This window comes from Lynx canadensis, chromosome B3, assembly GCF_007474595.2.
Source record: "Lynx canadensis isolate LIC74 chromosome B3, mLynCan4.pri.v2, whole genome shotgun sequence".
Classification (NCBI taxonomy): Eukaryota; Metazoa; Chordata; class Mammalia; order Carnivora; family Felidae; genus Lynx; species Lynx canadensis.
In genome coordinates, this window is record NC_044308.2 from 23,670,722 (window position 1) to 23,689,013 (window position 18,292).

At 56.5% G+C, this 18,292-nt stretch overlaps 10 non-coding genes across 10 annotated transcripts; all 10 read left to right on the forward strand.

The window, feature by feature from the left end:
• Positions 1 to 841: 841 nt before the first annotated feature.
• On the forward strand, positions 842 to 922 carry LOC115517395. Its single transcript, XR_003969846.1, has one exon. It is a non-coding gene; the product is annotated as a small nucleolar RNA SNORD115 (small nucleolar RNA).
• A 1,729-nt stretch (positions 923 to 2,651) lies between these two features.
• Positions 2,652 to 2,732, forward strand: LOC115517397. Its single transcript, XR_003969847.1, has one exon. It is a non-coding gene; the product is annotated as a small nucleolar RNA SNORD115 (small nucleolar RNA).
• A 1,732-nt stretch (positions 2,733 to 4,464) lies between these two features.
• Positions 4,465 to 4,545, forward strand: LOC115517406. The gene has a single exon (XR_003969856.1). It is a non-coding gene; the product is annotated as a small nucleolar RNA SNORD115 (small nucleolar RNA).
• A 1,730-nt stretch (positions 4,546 to 6,275) lies between these two features.
• Positions 6,276 to 6,356, forward strand: LOC115517400. The gene has a single exon (XR_003969850.1). It is a non-coding gene; the product is annotated as a small nucleolar RNA SNORD115 (small nucleolar RNA).
• Positions 6,357 to 8,117: 1,761 nt separating this feature from the next.
• Positions 8,118 to 8,198, forward strand: LOC115517401. Its single transcript, XR_003969851.1, has one exon. It is a non-coding gene; the product is annotated as a small nucleolar RNA SNORD115 (small nucleolar RNA).
• A 1,727-nt stretch (positions 8,199 to 9,925) lies between these two features.
• On the forward strand, positions 9,926 to 10,006 carry LOC115517398. Its single transcript, XR_003969848.1, has one exon. It is a non-coding gene; the product is annotated as a small nucleolar RNA SNORD115 (small nucleolar RNA).
• A 1,712-nt stretch (positions 10,007 to 11,718) lies between these two features.
• Positions 11,719 to 11,799, forward strand: LOC115517416. Its single transcript, XR_003969866.1, has one exon. It is a non-coding gene; the product is annotated as a small nucleolar RNA SNORD115 (small nucleolar RNA).
• A 1,723-nt stretch (positions 11,800 to 13,522) lies between these two features.
• On the forward strand, positions 13,523 to 13,603 carry LOC115517411. Its single transcript, XR_003969861.1, has one exon. It is a non-coding gene; the product is annotated as a small nucleolar RNA SNORD115 (small nucleolar RNA).
• A 1,718-nt stretch (positions 13,604 to 15,321) lies between these two features.
• LOC115517417 lies at positions 15,322 to 15,402 on the forward strand. The gene has a single exon (XR_003969867.1). It is a non-coding gene; the product is annotated as a small nucleolar RNA SNORD115 (small nucleolar RNA).
• Positions 15,403 to 17,144: 1,742 nt separating this feature from the next.
• LOC115517403 lies at positions 17,145 to 17,225 on the forward strand. Its single transcript, XR_003969853.1, has one exon. It is a non-coding gene; the product is annotated as a small nucleolar RNA SNORD115 (small nucleolar RNA).
• Positions 17,226 to 18,292: the final 1,067 nt, after the last annotated feature.

An 18,292-nucleotide genomic window follows, 5' to 3' on the forward strand; every position in this document is an offset into this window, starting at 1 on the left:
GTTTTGTCTGACAAAGGCCCTTTGGCGGGTACACAAGCCAGGGCACAATGTGGTTCTTGACTTGTGACCCCAAGTCCCAGTGAGTTTGAAGGTGCTGGGAACCATGCTAGACCCTCACCCTTCTCTCACCATACTCTCAAAGACGGGAAGGGATGAGGTGTCCCCACAGGAGCCATGGAGCAGTGCTATGGACACCGTGTTGGATCCTGGTGGGATGCATGTCAGGGCCCTGATCCCACAAGGGATCTTGGTGTTATGTCTGTGTGGTAGCACTCGTGGGCCCTTCCGGGGCCCCATGCCCACCTATTCCTGGCAAAATTCAGGGCCGGTCCCTGCCAGCCAAGGCCGGGATTCTGCCTGCCACTGACCCACCAAGATCTGTCCCAATCATGCTGCGGGAGGACCTGTGCATATGGCCTGGTGCCTGCTGTGGCAGCCTCCATGCCAAGACGCCTGTGGGGCTTGAATTTCCTTGTTTCCTGTGGAGCCACAGAGGCTAAGGGCCTTGTGGACACACTGCAGCCTTCCTTCCCGCCAGGCCAGGATTGCAGGATTGCATCATGAATGCAGTTCCAGCCCTGCGCATTCTGAGATCCCTCCCATTGCCACAAGGTGACGTCTGATGGGAAAGGTGTTTGTCATTGCTGAGCTGCCTCTCTCTGTGCAGATCCTGCGCCCCGTTCGATATCCCACCTGGCGCATGGAGGGGAGTTTGGTCTATCTTCAGGAATTGGCCCCAAGCCAGGGGCCCTAATGGCCACCCTGCACATCACAATCCCTCTCTGGTAAGCATGTTGAGCGGGCAGGTAGAACACAGAGGCGTGTGGGGACTGCCTTGGTTGGGTCAATGATGAGAACTCATATGGTCTCGAAGACAGATGATGACCTAAAAATTATGCTCAATAGGATTACACTGAGGCCCAGTGGAGGGCACCACACTGAGCCGGGATCCTGGTGACCCCTGTGGCCTTGGCATAGCGCTGGCATCTGGGGCTCAATGCGACCAATCCCTTGAGTGTCCCTAGTGGGTCTCTCCCCGGTCTCTAGGTCTCCATGCACCTAAGACGTGCTCCTGCCCTGGGGCATTTGTGCCCATTAGTAGTGCTTCCCGGGACTCATCCCTGGGAACCCAACTCAGCTCCCTTGGTGTCCTGATGTCTTTCAGTGGGATGTCGTCTTGGTGACCAGGGTCATGCCATTGAGCCCACCATGGGAGGAGAGTAGATGTCTATGAGTACCCAAAGATCCAGTACCCTTGAGCCAATTGGTGAGGAAGCCCACAGGGAAATGCCAGCCATCTTGTGGGACTGGGGCTTCATCCTCACCCCAGAGGGCTGGAGTATCCCTGAACATCTCCATTGTGCACTGGGGTGTCTGCAAAAAAACAGGTCACCCACAACACCTGCAAGGGTGCCACGGTCACCCGCAGTATCCTCTTACTTGTCGGCCCATGGGCCATGTTTCCCAGTGTAGGAGGGCATTCCAGTTGATGTAAGAATGACTGATGCCTTAGTAGGCAAGCGACGTGCTGCCGTGGGCATTGCAGACAGCCAATGTGACCTCCTGCTTGGAAGTGGTGCGTCCAAATTTCATGCAATGGGCTTTGGAGGCAGGGGCTGGGCCCGGAGTTACCTGGATGGACACTAGACAGTTTTGGCATAATGGGTAGACGATGCCCAAAAAATTCAGGTAGTGTGGCCCAGACCCTGAGTGTCATGCGGGCTCCTGCCTCCGTGTTCTTCACCGTTGGCACCTTCTGGTGGTTGCATGTCCTTATGGGCCCAAGTCATCCCACAGCTGTATGGGGCTTTGTCTGACAATGGCCCTTTAGTCGGTGCCATGAGGCTGGGCATGCTGGGGTTCTTGACTTGTGACCCTGAGTCTCAGTGTGTTTGAGGGCGCTGGGGAACCGTGCTGGCCTCTCACCCTTCCCTCACCATAATCTCAAACACGGGAAGGGATGAGGTATCCCCACAGGAGCCATGGAGCAGCGGTGATGGAGACAGTGTTGGATGATGGTTGGGTGCCCGTCAGGGCCATGTTCCCCCAAGGGATCTTGGCGTTGTGTCTGCATGGTAGCATTCGTGGGCCCTTCTGGGGCCCCATGCCCGCCCATTCCTGGCAAAATGCAGGGCCGCCTCCCTGCCAGCCAAGGCCTGGGATTCTGCCTGCCACCGACCTGCCAAGGTCTGTCCCAATCATGCTGTGGGAAGACCTGTGTATGTGGCCTGGTGCATGATGTGGCAGCCTCCATGCTCAGACGCAAGTGGGTCTTGAATTTCCTTGTTTCCAGTGGAGCCACAGAGGCAGAGAGTCTTGTGGACATGCTGCAGCCTTCCTTCCCACCAGGCCAGGATTGCAGGATTGTGTCATGAATGCAGTCCCAGTCCCACACATTCTGAGATCCCTCCCACTGCCACAGGTGAGGTCTGATGGGGAAGGTGTTTGTCATTGCTTACCTGCCTCACTCTGCGCAGATCACGCACCCTGACTGAGATCCCACCTGGCACACGGAGGGCAGTTTGGCCCATCTTCGGGAACAGGCCCCAAGCCACGGGCCCTCAAGGCCACCCTGCGCATCACAACCCCTCTCTGGTAAGCATGTTGAGCGGGCAGGTAGAACACAGAGGCGTGTGGGGACTGCCTTGGTTGGGTCAATGATGAGAACTCATATGGTCTCGAAGACAGATGATGACCTAAAAATTATGCTCAATAGGATTACACTGAGGCCCAGTGGGGGGCGCCAAACAGAGGCGGTATCCTAGGGACCCCTGTGGCCCTGGCGTAACACTGACACCTGGGGCTCGAGACCACTGATCCCTCGAGGCTCCCCATTGGGACTCTTCCCAGTCTCTGGGCCTCCTTGTGTCTAAGACGTGCTCCCGCCCTGGGGCGTTGTGTGCCCATTACTAGTGCTTCCCGGGACTCATCCCTGGGAACCCAACTAAGCTCCCTTGGTGTCCCGGTGTCTTTCAGTGGGACGTCGTCTTGGTGACCAGGGTCTCGCCATTGGGTCCTCCATGGTAGGAGAGTGGATGCCTGTGTGAGTACCCAGAGATATAGTGTCCTTGGGCAGATTGTCGAAGTAGCCCTCAGGACAACGCCAGCCATCTTGTGGGACTGGGGCTTCCTCCTCACCCCAGAGGGCAGGCGTGTCCTTGAACATCTCCCCTGTGCACTAGGGTATCTGGAAAAAAAGGTCACCCGCGACACCTGCAAGAGATGCCATGAACCCCCGCGAGATCCTCATACTTGACTGCCCATGGGCCCCTTTCCTAGTGTGGGTGGGAACTCCGATTGATGTCAGAATCACTGATGCCTTAGTAGGCATGCGACGTGCTGCGGTGGGCATTGCAGATGGCCAATGTGATCTCCTGCCTGAAAGCGATGCACCCAACTCTCATACAATGGCCTTTGGAGACAGGAACTGGACCCGGGGTTACCTGGATGGACACTAGACAGCTTTGGCATAACGGGTAGACGGTATCTGAAAAATGCTGGCAGGGTAGTCCCGACTCCGAGTGGCATGTGGGCTCCTGCGTCCAGGTTCTTCACCATTGTCACTGCCTGGTAGTCACGTGTCCTTATGGGCCCCAGGGGTTGTCCTGCAGCTGTATGGGGCTTTGTCTGACAATGGCCCTTTGAACGGTGCCACAAGCCAGGGCACGTGGGGTTCTTGACTTGTGACACCAGGACCCAGTGAGTTTGAAGGCCCTGGGGAACTGTGCTTGCCCCTCACCATTCCCTCACCATAATCTCAAAGACGGGAAAGGATGAGGTGTCCCCACCGGAACCATGGTGCAGTGGTGATGGAGACAGTGTTCGATGCTGGTGGGATACCCGTCAGGGCCTTGTTCCCCCAAGGGATCTTGCTATTGCGTCTGCGTGGTAGCGTTTGTGGGCCCTTCTGAGGCCCCATGCACGCCCATTCCTGGCAAAACTCAGGGCTGGTCCCTGCTACCCAAGGCCTGGATTCTGCCTGCCACCAACCTGCCAAGGTCTGTCCCAATCACGCTGCAGGAAGACATGTGCTTGTGGCCTGGTGCCTGCTGTGGCAGCCTCCATGCTCAGATGCCTATGGTGCTTGAATTCCCTTGTTTCCAGTAGAGCCTCAGAGGCTAAGGGCCTTGTGGATATGCTGCTGCCTTCCTTCCCACCAGGCCAGGAATGCAGGATTGTGTCATGAATGCACTCCCAGCCCCAGGGATTCTGAGATCCCTCCCATTGCCACAAGGTGAGGTCAGAAGGGGAAGGAGTTTTGTCATTGCTGAGCTGCCTCTCTCCACGCAGATACCGCGCCCCCACCAAGATCCCACCTGGTGCATGGAGGGACATTTGGCCCACCGTCGGGAACAAGCCTCAAGCCAGGGGCCCCCATGGCCATGCCACACATCAAAAAACTTCTCTGGTAAGCATGTTTAGCTGGCATGTAGAAGGCAGAGGTGGGTGGGGACTGCCTTGGTTGGGTCAATGATGAGAACTCATATGGTCTCGAAGACAGATGATGACCTAAAAATTATGCTCAATAGGATTATGCTGAGGACCAGTGGAAGGCATGGCACTGAGGCGGAATCCTGGGGACCCCTTCCGGCCTTGCAGAGCACTGGCACCTGGGGCTTGAGGCGACAGATCCCTCAAGCCTCCCCAGTGGGGCTCTCCCCGGTTTCTGGGCCTCTGCACGCATAAGACATGCTCCCACCCTGGGGAGCTGCGTGCCCATTACTAGTACTTCCCAGGACTCATCCCTGGGAACCTAAACTCCCTTGGTGTCCTGGTGTCTTTCAGTGGGATGTCATCTTGGTAACCATGGTCTTGCTATTGAGCTGACCAAGGGAGGAGAGTGGATGCCTGTGTCAGACCCCAGAGATCCACTGACCTTTGGCCTACAGGTGAGGCAGCCTTCAGGGAAACTCCAGCCATCTTGTGGGACTGGGGCTTCGTCCTCGCCCCAGAGGGCAGGTGTGTCCCTGAAAGTCTGACCTGTACACTTGGTTGTCTGGAAAAAACAGGTCACCCGCGACACTTGTAAGGGATGCCATGGTCCCCCACGGGATCCTCTTACTTGACGGACCATGGGACACGTTTCCCAGTGTGGGAGGGCACTCCAGTTGATGTCAGAATCACTGATGCCTTAGTAGGCACACAACATGCTGCAGTGGGCATTGCAGACGAACAGTGTGACCACCTGCATGGAAGCGGTGCTCCCAAATTTCACAAATGGAATTTGGAGGCAGGGGCCTGGCGGGGGTTACCTGGATGGAGACTAGACAGCTTTGGCACAATGGGTAGACGGTATCCAGAAAATGCTGGCAACATGGCCCAGACCCCGAGTTGTATACAGGCTCCTGCCGCCAGGTTCTTCACCATTGGCACCGTCTGGTTCTCGTGTGTCCTTATGGGCCCCCGGGGTCGTCCCACAGCTGTATGGGGTTTTGTCTGACAATGGCCCTTTGGTTGGTGCCACGAGCCAGGGCAGGCCTGGGTTCTTGACTTGTAACCCTGAGACCTAGTGAGTTTGAAAGCACTGGGGAACCGTGCTGGCCCCTCACCATTCCCTCACCGTAATCTCAAAGATGGTAAGGGATTAGGTGTCCCCACCAGAACCATGGTGCTGTGCTGATGGAGACAGTGTTGGATACTGGTGGGATGCCCATCAGGGCCCTGTTCACCCAAGGGATCTTGGCATTGCGTCTGTGTGGTAGCATTCATGGGCCCTTCCAGGGCCCTATGCCTGCCCATTCCTGCCAAAACACAGGGCCGGTCCCTGCCAGCCAAGGCCCAGGATTCTGCCTGCCACCGACCCGCAAATGTCTGTCCCAATAACACTGCAGGAAGACCTGTGCATGTGGCCTGGTCCTGCTGTGGCAGCCTCCATGCCTGAGCATTCCTGGGGGGCTTGAGTTCCCTTGTTTCCAGCTGAGCCACAGAGGCTGAGGGCCTTGTGGACCAGCTGCAGTCTTCCTTCCAACCAGGCCAGGATTGCAGGATTGTGTCATGAATTCAGTCCCAGCCCTGCGAATTCTGAGATCCCTCCCATTGCCACAAGGTGACGTCTGATGGGAAGGCGTTTTGTCACTGCTGAGCTGCCTCTCTCTGTGCAAATCCCATGCAGCGACCGAGATCCCACCTGGAGCATGGATGGGAATTTGGCCCATCTTTGGGAGAAGGCCCTGAGCCAGGGGCCCCCATGGCCACCCTGTGCATAACAAACCCTCACTGGTAAGCATGTTGAGCTGGAGGGTAGAAGGCAGAGGCGGGTGGGGACTGCCTTGGTTGGGTCAATGATGAGAACTCATATGGTCTCAAAGACAGATGATGACCTAAAAATTATGCTCAATAAGATTACACTGAGGCCCAGTGGAGGGCACTGCACAGAGGTGGGATCCTGAGGACCTCTGTGGCCCTAGCATAGAGCTGGATCCTGGTGTTCGAAGCAACTGATCCCTCGAGGCTCCCTATTGGGGCTTTCCCTGGTCTGGGCCTCTGAGCGCCTAAGGTGTGCTCCCACCCTGGGCCATTGTGTGCCCATTACTAGTGCTTCCCGGGATTCATCCCTGGGAAAACAACTAAGCTCCTTCAGTGTCCTGGTGTCTTTCAGTGAGACGTCGTCTTGATGGCCAGGGTCTCACCATTGAGCCCACCATGGGAGGATAATGGATGCTTGTGTGAGTATCCAAAGATCCAGTGCCCTTGGGCCGATTGGCGAGAGTGCCCTCAGGGCAACGCCAGCCATCTTGTGGGACTGGGGCTTCTCCTCACACCAGAGGGCTGTTGTGTCCCTGAACGTCTCCTCTGTACACTAGGCTGTCTGGAAAAAATAGGTCATCTGCGACACCAGTAAGGGATGCCACGGTCCCCCATGGGATACTCTTACTTGACTGACCATGGGCCACGTTTCCCAGTGTGAGAGGGCGCTCTGGTAGATGTCAGAATCACTGATGCCTTACTAGCCATGCGACGTGCTGCCCACACTGATGCCTTACTAGGCACGCGACGTGCTGCCGTGGGCATTGCAGACAGCCAATGTGACCTCCTGCATGTAAGCGGTGAAATTTCACGCAATGGGCTTTAGAGGCAGGTACCAGATCCTGGGTTACCTGAGTGGACAATAGACAGCTGTGGCATAAGGGGTAGACGGTATCTGAAAGATGCTTGCAGCGTGGTCCAGACCCGGAGTGGCATGCGGGCTCCTGCCCCCGGGTTCTTCACTGTTGGCTCCATCTGGTGGTCGTGTGTTCTTATGGGGCCCGTGGGTCGTCCCGCAGATCAATGGGGTTTTGTCTGACTATGGCCCTTTGGTCGGTGCCAAGAGCCAGGGCACACTGCGGTTCTTCACTTGTGACCCCACATCTGAGTGAGTTTGAAGGCACTGGGGAACCGTGCTGGCCCCTCACCCTTCCCTCATCGTATTCTCAAAGATGGGAAGGGATGGTGTCCCCACTGGAGCCATGGAGCAGCACTGGCGGAGACAGTGTTGGATGCTGGTGGGATGCCTGTCAGGACCCTGTTCCCCCAAGGGAATTTGGCATTGCATCTGCATGGTAGCATTCATGGGTCCATCCGAGGACCCTGCCCACCCTTTCCTGGCAAAACACAGGGCCAGTCCCTGCCAGTCAATGTCCAGGATTCTGCCTGCTACTGCCCCGCCAACATCTGTCACAATAAGGATGTGGGAGGACCTGTGCATATGGCCTGGTGCCTGCTGTGGCAGCCTCCATGCTCAGATTCCTGTGAGACTTGAATTCCCTTGTTTCCAGTGGAACCACAGAGGCTGAGGGCCTTGTGGACACGCTGCAGCCTTCCTTCCTGTCAGGCCAGGATTGCAGGATTGCCTCATGAATGCACTCCCAGCGCTGTGCATTCTGAGATCCTTGCCACTGCCACAAGGCAAGGTCTGATGGGGAAGGCATTTGTCATTGCTGAGCTGCCTCTCTCCTCGCAGATCCCGTGCACCCACCGAGATCCCACCTGGCGCACGGAGGGGAGTTTGGCCCATCTTCAGGAACATGCCTCAAAGCTAGGGGCCCCCATGGCCATGCAGCATATCATAAAACATCCTTGGTAAGCATGTTGAGCTAGAGGGTAGAAGGCAGAGGCGGGTGGGGACTGCCTTGGTTGGGTCAATGATGAGAACTCATATGGTCTCGAAGACAGATGATGACCTAAATATTATGCTCAATAGGATTATGCTGAGGCCCAGTGGAGGTCACTGCACTGAGGCGGGATCCTGAGAACTCCTGTGGCCCCGGAATAGCGCTGGCACCTGGAGCTCGAGTCGCCGATCCCTTGAGGCTCCCCAGTGGGGTTCTCTCCGGTCTGGGCCTCCACATTACTTAGATGTGCTCCCGCCCTGGGGCGTTGTGTGCCTATTATTAGTGCTTCCCAGGACTCATCCCTGGGAACCCAACTAAGCTCCCTTGGTGTCCTGGTGTCTTTCAGTGGGAAGTCGTCTTAGTGACCAGGGTCTCGCCATTGAGGCCACCATGGGAGGAAAGTGGATGCCTGTGTGAGTACCCAGAGACCCAGTGTCCTTGGTCCAATTGGTGAGGCAGCACTCAGGGCAACACCAGAAATCTTGCAGGACTGGGGCTTCGTCCTCACCCCAGAAGGCTGACGTGTCACTGATCGTCTTCCCTGTGCCTTAGGTTGTCTGGAAACAACATGTCACCCGCGACACCTGCAAGGGATGCCACCGTCCCCCACAGGATCCTCTACTTGACGGCCCATGGCCTCATTTCCCAGTCTGGAGGGCACTCCAGTTTTTGTCAGAATCACTGATGCCTTACTAGGCACACGAGATGCTGTGGTGGGAATTGCACACCCTCAATGTGACCTCTTGCGTGGAAGCAGTGCAACCAAATTTCACAAAATGGGTTTTGGAGGCAGGGGCCAGGTATGGTGATAAACCTGAATGGACAATACACAACTTTGGAATAACGGGTAGATGCTATCTGAAAAATGCTGGCAGCATGGCCCAACCCCGAGTGGCATGCGGGTTCCTGCCTCTTGGTTCTTCACCATTGGCACCGTCTGGTGGTCGTGTGTCCTTATGGGCCCCAGGGGTCATCCCGCAGCTGTATGGGGCCTTCTCTGACAATGGTCCTTTGGTCGGTGCCTCAGGCCAGGGCACGCTGGGGTTCTCTACCTGTGACCCTGAGTCCCAGTGAGTTTGAAGACGCCTGAAAACCATGCTGGCCCCTCACCATTCCCTCACCATAAACTCAAAGATGGGAAGGGATGAGGTGTCCCCATGGGAGCCATGGAACAGCGTTGATGGAGACAGTGTTGGATGCAGGTGGGATGCCCATCAGGGCTCTGATCCCCCAAGGGATGTTGGCATTGCCTCTGCGTGGTAGCATTCGTGGGCCCTTCTGTGGACCCATGACAACCAATTCCTGGCAAAACGCAAGGCTGGTTCCTGCCAGCCCAGTCCGGGGATTCTGCCTGCCACCAACCCGCCAAGGTCTGTCCCAATCACGCTGTGGGAGGACCTGTGCATGTGGCCTAGTGCCTGCTGTGGCAGCCTCCATGCTCAGGCTCCTGTGGGGCTTGATTTCCCTTGTTTTCAGTGGAGCCACAGAGGCTGAGGGCCTTGTGGATATGCTGCAGCCTACCTTCTCGCCAGGCCAGGATTACAGGATTATGTCATGAATGCAGTCCCAGACCCATGCATTCTGAGGTCCCTTCCATGGCAAAAGGTGAGGTCTGATGGGGAAGGCGTTTGTCATTGCTTACCTGCCTCACTCTGAGCAGATCACGCACCCCGACGGAGATCCCACCTGGCACACGGAGGGGAATTTGGCCCATCTTCGGAACAGGCCCAGAGCCAGGGCCCCCATGGCCTCCCTGCACATCACAAACCCTCTCTGATAAGCATGTTGAGCTGGCAGGTAGAAGGCAGAGGTGGGTGGGGACAGCCTTGGTTGGGTCAATGATGAGAACTCATATGGTCTCAAAGACAGATGATGACCTAAAAATTATGCTCAATAGGATTACACTGAGGCCCAGTGGAAGGATTACACTGAGGCGGGATCCTGGGGACCCCTGTGGCACTTGCGGAGAATGGCACCTGGGGCTCGAGGCGACCGATCCCTTGAGGCTCCCTTGTGGGTTCTCCCCAGTATCTAGGCCTCCACGCGTGAAAGTCGTGCTCCCACACTGGGGTGCTGTGTGCCCATTACTAGTACTTCCTGGGACTCATCCCTGAGAACTCAACTAAGCTCCCTTGGTGTCCTGGTGTCTTTTAGTGGACGTTGTCTGGGTGACCGTGGTCTTTCTATTGAGCCCACCATGGGACCTGAACGAATGCCTGTGTGAGAACCCGGACACCCAGTGACCTTTGGCCAATAGGTGAGGCAGCCTTCAGGGCAACACCAGCTATCTTGTGGGACTGGGGCTTCGTCCTCACCCCACAGGGCTGGTGTGTCCCTGAAAGTCTGACCTGTGTACTTGGCTGTGTGAAAAAACAGGTCACCCACGACACCGGTGAGGGAGGCCATGGTCCCCCACGGGATCCTCTTACTTGACGGACCATGGGACACATTTCCCAGTGTGGGAGGGCACTCCAGTTGATGTCAGAATCACTGATGCATTAGTAGGCACACAACGTGCTGCGGTGGGCATTGCAGGTGACCAATGTGACCACCTGCTTGAAAGCAGTGCACCCAAATTTCACGAAATGGGCTTTGGAGGCAAGGGCTGGGCCCGGGATTACCTGGAAGGACAATAGACAGCTTTGGCATTATGGGTAGACGGTATCTGAAAGATGCTCTTAGCATGGTCAAGACCCCGAGTGGCATGCGGGCTCCTGCCCCTGGGTTCTTCACCATTGACACCATCTGGTGGTCGTGTGTCCTTTATGGGCCCTAGGGGCCACCCCACCGCTGAATGGGGTTTTGTCTGACAATGGCCCTTTGGTCAGTGCCACAAGGCAGGGCATGGTGGGGTTCTTGATGTGACCCGGAGACCCAGTGATTTTGAAGGTGCTGGGGAACCATGCTGGTGCCTCACCCTTCCCTCAATGTAATTTCAAAGATGGGAAAGGATGAGGTGTCCCCACAGAAGCCATGGAGCAGCGCTGATGGAGACAATGTTGGATGCTGGTGGGATGCCCATCAGGGATCTTGGTGTTGCGTCTGTGTGGTAGGGTTCATGGTTCCTTCCTTGTCTCCATGCCTGCCCATCCTGACAAAACGCAGGGCCGGTCCATGCCAGCCAAAATCCGGGATTCTGCCTGCCACCGACCCACCAAGGTCTGTCCCAATCACGCTGCAGGAGGACATATGAGTGTGGCCTGGTGACTGCTGTTGCAGCTTCCAAGCTCAGACTCCTCTGGGGCCCTGAATTCCCTTGTTTCTAGTTGAGCCACAGAGGCTGAGGGCTTTGTGGACACACTGCAGCCTTCCTTTCCTCCAGGCCAGGATTGCAGGATTGTGTCATGAATGCAGTTCCAGCCCCACACATTCTGAGATCCCTCCCATTGCCACAAGGTGAGGTCTCACGGGGAAGGTGTTTGTCATTGCTGAGCTGCCTCTCTCCTCGCAGATCCTGTGCCCCGACTGAGATCCCACCTGGCGCACGGAGGGGAGTTTGGCCCATCATTGGGAACAAACCTCAAGCCAGGGGCCCCCATGTCCACCCTGCACATCACAAAACCTCTCTGGTAAGCATGTTGAGCTAGAGGGTAGAAGGCAGAGGTGGGAGGGGATTACCTTGGTTGAGTCAATGATGAGAACTCACATGGTCTCGAAGACAGATGATGACCTAAAAATTATGCTCATTAGGATTATGCTGAGTCCCAGTGGAGGGCACCGCACTGAGGCAGGATCCTGGGGACCCCTGTGACCCTGGCATAGCGCTGGATCCTGGGGCCCATGGCGACTGATCCCTCGGGGTTCCCCAGTGGTGCTCTCCCTGGTCTGGGCCTCCGAGCACCTAAGATGTGCTCCCACCTTGGGGCATTGTGTGCCCATTACTAGTGCTTCCCGAGACTCATCCCTGGGAAAACAAGTAAGCTCCTTCGGTGTCCTGGTTTCTTTCAGTGGGATGTCGTCTTGGTGACCAGGGTCTCGCCATGGAACCCACTGTGGGAGGAGAATGGGTGCCTGTGTGAGTACCCAGGATCCAGTGCCCTTGGGCCAATTGGCGAGGGAACACTCAGGGAAAAGCCAGCCATCTTGTGGGACTGGGGCTTCCTCCTGGCACCAGAGGGCTGGCGTGTCCCTGAACATCTCCACTGTGCACTAGGCTGTCTGGAAAAATACATCACCCGCGACACCTGTAAGGGATGTCATGGTTCCCTGCGGGATCCTCTTACTTGACGGACCACGGGCCATGTTTCCCAGTGTGGGAGGGTGCTCTGGTTGATGTCAGAATCACTGATGCCTTAGTAGGCACGCGACGTGCTGCGGTGGGCATTGCAGACAGCCACTGTGACCTCCTGCATGGAAGCGGTGTGCCGAAATTTCATGCAATGGGCTTTAGAGGCAGGAGCCGAACCCGGGGTTACTTGAGTGGCACTAGACAGCTTTGGCATAACGGGTAGATGGAATCTGAAAGATGCTCTCAGCATGGTCAAGACCCCGAGTGGCATGCGGGCTCCTGCCCCCGGGTTCTTTACCATTGGCACCGTCTGTTGGTTGTGTGTCCTTATGGGTTCTGTGGGTCGTCCCACAGATCGATGGTGTTTTGTCTGACTATGGCCCTTTGGTCGGTGCTACAAGCCAGGGTACGCTGCGGTTTTTCACTTGTGACCCCATGTCCAAGTGAGTTTGAAGACGCTGGGGAACCGTGCTGGCCCCTCACCTTTCCCTCACCATAATCTCAAAGACGTGAAGGGATGAGGTGCCCCCATGGGAGCCATGCAGCAGCACTGATGTAGACAGTGTTGGATGCTGGTGGGATGCCTGTCAGGGCCCTGTTCCCCCAAGGGGTCTTGGTGTTGCGTCTGTGTGGTAGTGTTTGTGGGATCTTCCGGGGCCCCATGTCTGCCCATTCCTGGAAAAATGCAGGGCCAGTCCCTGCCAGCCAAGGCCCAGGATTCTGCCTGCTACCGACCCGCAAATATCTGTCCCAATCATGCTGCGGGAAGACCTGTGATTGTGTCCTGGTGCCTGCTGTGGCAGCCTCCATGCTCAGATTCCTGTGGGGCTTGAATTCCCTTATTTCCAGTGGAGCCACAGAGACCTAAGGCCTTGTGGATATGCTGCAGCCTTCTTTCCTGCCAGGCCAGGATTGCACGATTGCATCATGAATGCAGTCCCAGCCCTGTGCATTCTGAGATCCCTCCCATTGCCTCAAGGTGAGGTCTGATGGGGAAGGCATTTGTCATTGCTGAGCTGCTTCTCTACGCAGATCCTGCGCCCTGAGATCCCACCTGGTGCACGGAGGGAAGTTTAACCTGTCTTTTGGAAATGGCCCCGAGCCATGGGCCCTCATGGCCACCCTGCCCATCACAAACCCTCTCTAGTAAGCATGATGAGCTGTGGTTAGAAGGCAGAGGCATTTGGGGACTGCCTTGGTTGGGTCAATGATGAGAACTCATATGGCCTCGAAGACAGATAATGACCTAAAAATTATGCTCAATAGGATTACACTAAGGCCCACTGGAGGGCACCCCACTTAGGCGGGATCCTGGGGACCCCTGTGGCCATGACGTAGCACTGGCAATTGGGGCTTGAGGCTACCGATCCCTCGAGGCTCCCCAGTGGGGCTTTCCCTGGTCTCTGGGCTTCCATACGCTGAAGACGTGCTACCATCCTGGGGCATTGTGTGCCAATTACCAGTGCTTCCCGGGACTCATCCCTGGGGACCCAACTAAGCTCCCTCGGTGTCCTGGTGTCTTTCAGTGGAACGCCATCTTGGTGAGCAGGGTCTCGCCATTAAGGCCACCATGGGATTAGAGTGGATGCCTGTGTGAGCACCTGGAGACCCAGTGCCCTTGGGCCGATTGGCGAGGCCACCCTGAGGGCTATACCAGCCAACTTGTGGGACTGGGGCTTTGTCCTTGCCCCAGAGGGTTGGCGTGTCCCTGAATTTCTGCCCTGTGCACTAAGCTGTCTGGAGAAAACAGGTCACCCGCGATACCTGCAAAGGATGCCACGGTCCCTGTGGGATCCTCTTACTTGAAGGCCCATGGGCCTCATTTCCCAGGGTGCTCCGGTTGATGTCAGAATCACTGATATCTTAGTAGGCACGTGTGGTTCTGCCGTGGGCATTGCAGTCTGCCAAAGCAACCTCCTGCATGGAAGTGGTGCACCCAAATTTCACACAATGGGCTTTGGAGGAAGGGGCCAGGCCCGGGGCTATCAGGCTGGACACTAGACTGCTTTGGCATAACAGGTAGATGGTATCTGAAAAATGTGTGCATCGTGGCCTGGAACCTGAGTGGCATGTGCGCTCCTGGCACCGGGTTCTTCACCATTGACCCCCCCGGTGGTCACGTGTCCATAAGGGGCTCGTCAGTTGTCCTGTAGCTGGATGGGAATTGCCTGACAGTGGTCCTTTGGTTGGTGCCATGAGCAAGGGCACGCTGGGGTTCTTAACGTGTGACCCCAAGTATCAGTGAGTTTGAAGTCACTGGGGAAGCGTGCTGGCCCCTCACCTTTCTCTCACTGTAATCTCAAAGGCGGGAAGGGATGAGGTGTCCCCATGGGAGCCTTGGAGCAGCAATGGTTGGTGATGTTGTTTGATGCTGGTGGGAAGCCCTTCAGGGCCCTGATCCCCCAAGGGATCTTGGCGTTGCATCTGCGTGGTAGCATTCGTGGGCCCTTCTGGGCCCCATGCCTGCCCATTGCTGGCAAAATGCAGGGCCAGTCCCTGCCAGCCAAGTCCCGGGATTGTTCCTGATAGCCCACCAAGCTGTTTCCCAATCACTTTGTGGGAGGACCTGTGCATGGGGCCTGTTGCCTGGTGTTGCAATCTCCATGCTCAGACTCCTGTGAGGCCCTGAATTCCCGGTGTCCCGTGGAACCACAGAGGCTGACAGCCTTGGGGACACGCTACAACCTTCCTTCCCGCCAGGCCAGGATTTTTGCTGGCATCATGAATGCCGTCCCAATCCTGGGCATTCTAGGATCCCTCTCATTGCCACAAAAGAGGTCTGATAGGAAGGCACTTGTCATTGCTGAGCTGCCTTTCTCTGTGCAGATCCCACCCCACGACCGAGATCTCACCTGGTGCATGGAGGGGAGTGTGGCCAATCTTCGGAAACAGGCCCCAAGCCAAGGGCCCCTATGGCCACCCTGCATATCACAAACCCTCTCTGGTAAGCATGTTGAGCTGGCGGGTAGAAGGCAGAGGCTGGTAGGGACTGCCTTGGTTGGGGCAATGATGAGGACTCATATGGTCTCGAAGATAGTTGATGACCTAATACTTATGCTCAATAGGATTATGCTGAGGCCCAGTGGAGGGCACCGCACTGAGGCGGGATCCTGTTGACCCCTGAGGCCCTGGTGTAGCACTGGCCCCTGGGGCTCGAGGGGACAGATCCCTTGAGGCTCCCAGTGGGGCTTTCCCCTGTCTCTGGGCCTCCACATGCCTAAAATGTGCTCCTGCCCTGGGGCATTTTGCCCATCACTACTACTTCCCGGGACGCATCTGTGGAAAGCAAACTAAGCTCCCTTGGTGTCCTGGTGTCTTTCAGTGGGACGTCACCTTGGTGACCAGGGTCTCGCCATTGAGCTCACAATGGGAGGAGAGTGGATGTCTGTGTGAGTACCCGGAGACCCAGTGCCCTTTGGACAATTTGCGAGGGAGCCTCAGGGCAACGCCAACCATCTTGTGGGACCAGGACTTCATCCTCACCCCAGAGGGCTGGCGTGTCCCTGAATGTCTGACCTGTGCATTAGGCTGTCTGCAAAAAACAGGTCACCCACAACACCTGCAAGGGAGGCCACAGTTCCTTGCGGGATCCTCTTACTTGACGGCCCATGGGCCACGTTTCCCAGTGTGGGAGGGTGCTCCAATTGACGTCAGAATCACTGATGCCTTAGTACGTACGCGACGTGCTGTGGTGGGCATTGCAGATGGCCAATGTGACCTCCTGTGTAGATGCAGTGAGCCCAGATTTCTGAGACCTCCAAAGCAATAGTCTTTGGAGGAAGGGGCCTGGCCCAGGGCTACCTTGCTGGACACTAGACAGCTTTGGCATAATGGGTAGACGGTATCTGAAAAATGTTGGCAGCATGGTCCAGACCCCGAGTGGCATGCAGGCTCCTGCCTCCGGGTTCTTCACCATTGGCACTGTCTGGTGGTCGCATGTTCTTATGGGGCTCATGGGTCATCCTGTAACTGGATGGGGCTTTGCCTGACAATGGGCCCTTTATGTCAGTGCTATGAGCCAGGTCACGCTGGGGTTCTTGACTTGTGCCCCAAGTCCCACGGAGTTTGATGTCGCTGGGGAACTGTGCTGGCCCCTCACCCTTCCCTCATCGTAATCTCAAAGATTGTAAGGTATGAGGTGCCCCCAAGGGATCCATGGAGCAGCGCTGCTTAGAAATGGTGGTGGATGCTAGTGGGATGCCTGTCAGGGCCTTGATCTTCCAAGGGATCTTGGCATTGCATCCACGTGGTAGTGTTCGTGGGCCCTTCCATGACCCCATGCCCACCCCTTCCTGTCAAAATACAGAGCCAGTCCCTTTGGGCCAAGGCCCGGGATTCTGCCTGTCACCGGCCCGCCAAGGTGTGTCCCATTCACATTGCAGGAGGACCTGTGCATGGGGCCTGGTGCCTGCTTTTGCAGCCTCCATGCTCAGTCCACTGTGGGGCCCTGAATTCCCATGTGTCCAGCGGAGCCACAGAGGCTAAGGACCTTGGGACACGCTGCCGCCTTCCTTCCCACCAAGCCAGGATTTTTCCTGGTGTGATGAATGCAGTCCCAGCCCTGCGCGTTCAGAGATCCCTCCCTCTGCCACAAGGTGAGGTCTGATGGGGAAGGCGTTCGTCATTGCTGAGCTGCCTCTCTCTGCGCAGATCCTGCACCCTGACTGAGCTCTCACCTGGCACACGAGGGGAGTTTGGCCCATCTTTGGGAACAGGCCTCAAGCCAGGGGCCCTCATGTCCACCCAGTGCATCACAAACCCTCTCTGGTAAGCATGTTAAGCTGGCGGGTAAAGGTCAGAGGCAGGTGGGGACTGCCTTGGTTGGGTCAATGATGAGAACTCATATGGTCTCAAAGACAGATGATGACCTAACAATTATGCTCAATAGGATTATGCTGAGGCCCACTGGAGGGCACCCCACTTAGGCAGGATCCTGGGGACCCCTGTGGCCCTGGCGTAGCGCTGGAACCTGGGGCTCGAGGTGACTGATTCCTCGAGGCTCCCCAGTGGGGCTCTCCCCGGTCTGGGCCTCCGTATTACTAAGACGTGCTCCCACCCTGGGGCATTGTGTGCCCATTATTAGTGCTTCCCGGGACTCATCCCTGGGAACCCAACTAAGCCCCTTCGGTGTCCTGGTGTCTTTCAGTGGGAAGTCATCTTGGTGATTAGGGTCTCGCCATTGAGCCCACCATGGGAGGAGAGTGGATGCCTGTGTGAGTACCCAGAGACCCAGTGCCCTTCTGCCAATTCACGAGGCTGCCCTCAGGGCAATGCCAGCCATCTTGTGGGACTGGGGCTCTGTCATCATCCCAGAGAGTGTGTCCCTGAATGTCTGCCCTGTGCAGTAGGCTGTCTGGAAAAAACAGGTCACCCATGACACCTGCAAGGGATGCCACAGTCCCCTGCAGGATCCTCTTACTTGACGGCCTATGGGCCACGTTTTCCAGTGTGGGATGGCACTCTGGTGGATGGCAGAATCACTGAGGCGTTAGAAGGCACTGCGAGGTGCTATGGTGTTCATTGCTGATGGCCAGCGTGATCTCCTGCATTGAAGCAGTCCGCCCAAATATCATGCAGTGGGAGTTGGAGGAAGGGGCCCTGGCTGGGGCTACTTGGCTGGACACTAGACAGCTTTGGCATAACGGGTGGATGGTATTAGAAAAATGCCTGCAGCTTGGTCCGGACCCCGAGTGGCATGGGGCTCTTGGCCCCAGGGTCTTCACCTTGGCCCCATCTTCTGAATTTCTATCCTTGTGAGGCCCTTAGGACTTCCCCCACTCTGGTGGGGCTTTGCATGACAGCCGCACTTCAATGGGTGCCTCGAGACATGTCAATATCAGGTTGTTGTCTTGTGCATTTAATTCCCAATTATGTTGACATTGCTTGGGAACCGTGGTAGCCCCTTTCCCTGCACTAACCCTAAGCTCAAATACCGGAAGAGATTAGGTGTCCCAATGGGATACATGGAGCA